We start from the raw sequence: 3,003 nt of genomic DNA, 5'->3' as shown, positions 1-3,003 counted from the left end.
TCTGTTCATCTGTACACATTATTAACAAAATGAATAGGCAAGCCACAGACTTGGAAAAAATTATATATGCAGTTCATATATCTGACAAAGGACTTGTATCCAGCATATGTAAAGACATACAAATGAACAATCAAAAGAAGAACCCAATGTAAAATTGGGCACAAACTTAAATGGACACTTCACGAAAGAAGATACCCAATCCTCAACATCTTTAGTAATCAGGGAAATGCAAATTGAAACCACAATGAGATATCACCACATACCCACTAGAACGGCTAAAGCCAAAGACTAACAACACCAAATGTTGGTGAGAATGGAGAAACCAGAACTCTAATATATTGCCATTAGGGGTGTAAAATGGTACAAGCACTTTGGAGAACTTTTCTGCAGTTTCTTACAAAGTTTAATGTTCACTTACCCTACGAACCAGCAGTTTCACTTCTGAGTATTTAGTGAAGAAAAATGAAAACATATGTCCACGCAAAGACTTGCACCTGAATGTTTATATCAGCTTAATTCATAATAGACTTAAACAGAAAACGACAGAAGAAAGGATAAACAAATTGTTGTATGTATATACAATAGAATACCACTCAGTAATAAAAAGTAATGAAATACCGATACATGCAACAACATGGATAAATCTGAAAAGCAGTATGCTGAATGAAAGAAGCCAGACACAAAGGAGTACTGTAGGATTCCATTTATATGAAACAGAAAACAAATAAAACTAATCTGTGATGATAAAAATGAGAAAGTGGTTGTCTGGGAGATAGAGGGGAATTAACTGGAAAGAGGTAAAAGGGATCTTTCTGGTGTGATGGAAATATTCTATATCTTGGTTTGTGTGGTAGTTACATGGTTATACACAATTGTTAAAACTCTAAAAACTGAACATTTAAGATACATGTGATATATTGCATATAAATTATACCTCAGTACACACCAATTTCTTCCCCAGAGAGAGTTGCCTTATTAGATTGGGTATAGCACAACAGACCTTTTTCTATGAATTAAGTACACATATGTGTACCTACAGAAATACTGTTGGGGGGCATCATATTGTACATATGTTTCACAACTTGATGGTTTTTACTCATCAACGTATCTTGGAGCTCTTTTCATGTCAGTAAATGTGGATCTTTTTAACTGTTGTATTGTATTCCACAGTGTGGCTATAGCATGGTTTATTTACCTATTCCTCTACTGATGGACATTTATGTTTTCTTTAATTTTGAATAATATTAAACAATACTACAAAAATTATCTTTGAAAATTTTGCCAATTGGAAAACTGAGAAGTGGTATAGCAATGTTGTAGATTACATTTTGCTTTTAAGTAGTGAGGTTGTGCATTTGTTCACATGTGTGTTGGACATATGTAGCTCCATGAATTGCCTGCTCACATCCTTTTTCTATTTTTCTGTTGTATTATCTTTATCTTATTGTCTTTGCAGAAGAGCTGTATTTAGTGTGGATAGAAATTGTTTCCCTGTTTATTATGTTACAAATATTTTCTCCCACTTTGTAGCTTGTTTTGATATTGTTTATGTTGTCTTTCCACTTACTGAAGTTTTTCAGTTTTGATGTGATCAAATGAATTGTTTTTTTCATTTATGGAATTTTTAATTTTAAAAATGAAAAATTACATAATTATTGACTATATTCCCCACACTGTACATTTCATAACTGTGACTCATTTATTTTGCAACTGAAAGTTTTTACCTCTTAATCTCCCTGACCTACTTTCCTCCACCCACCCTCCTTTCTTCTGGCAACAACCTCTGTATCTATAACTTTGTTTCTGTTTTGTTATGTTTGTTCATTTGTTTTGTTTCTCAGATTCTACATGTAACTGAAATCATACAGTACTTGTTTTCCTCTGACTTATTTCACATAGCATAATACCCTCCAGGTCCATCCATGTTGTCACAAATGGCAAGATTTCATTCTTTTTAATGACTGAGTAATATTCCATCATATATATACATATATATATATATGTATGTATGTATGTATGTCACATCTTCTTTTTTCCATTCATCTTTCTTTTTTTTCCGGTATGCGGGCCTCTCACTGCTGTGGTCTCTCCTGTTGCAGAGCACAGGCTCCGGACGTGCAGGCTCAGCGGCCATGGCTCACGGACCCAGCCGCTTCACGGCATGTGGGATCCCCCCAGACAGGGGCACGAACCCATGTCCCCTGCATCGGCAGGCGGACCCCCAACCACTACGCCACCAGGGAAGCCCTCCATTCATCTATTGATGGACACTGAGGTTGCTTCCATACCTTGGCTACTGTAAATAATGCTGCAATGAACATAGGGGTGCATATATCTTTTATTTTTTAACATCTTTATTGGAGTATAATTGCTTTACAATGATGTGTTAGTTTCTGCATTATAACAAAGTGAATCAGTTATACATATACATATGTTCCCATTTCTCTTCCCTCTTGCGTCTCCCTCCCTCCCACCCTCCCTATCCCACCCCTGTAGGTGGTCACAAAGCACCGAGGTGAGCTCCCTGTGCTATGCGGCTGCTTTGCACTAGCTATCTATTTTAAATTTGGTAGTGTATATATGTCCATGCCACTCTCTCACTTTGTCACAGCTTGCCCTTCCCCCTCCCCATATCCTCAAGTCCATTCTCTAGTAGGTTGGTGTTTTTATTCCTGTCTTACCCCTAGGTTCTTCATGATATTTTTTTTTCTTAGATTCCATATATATGTGTTAGCATACGGTATTTGTTTTTCTCCTTCTGACTTACTTCACTCTGTATGACAGACTCCAGGTCTATCCACCTCATTACAAATAACTCAGTTTCATTTCTTTTTATGGCTGAGTAATATTCCATTGTATATATGTGCCACATCTTCTTTATCCATTCATCTGTTGATGGACACTTAGGTTGCTTCCATGTCCTGGCTATCGTAAATAGAGCTGCAATGAACATTTTGGTACATGACTCTTTTTGAATTATGGTTTTCTCAGGGTATATGCCCA

This window comes from Physeter macrocephalus, chromosome 21, assembly GCF_002837175.3.
Source record: "Physeter macrocephalus isolate SW-GA chromosome 21, ASM283717v5, whole genome shotgun sequence".
NCBI lineage: Eukaryota > Metazoa > Chordata > Mammalia > Artiodactyla > Physeteridae > Physeter > Physeter macrocephalus.
Note: the sequence above shows the minus strand (reverse complement) of the source record.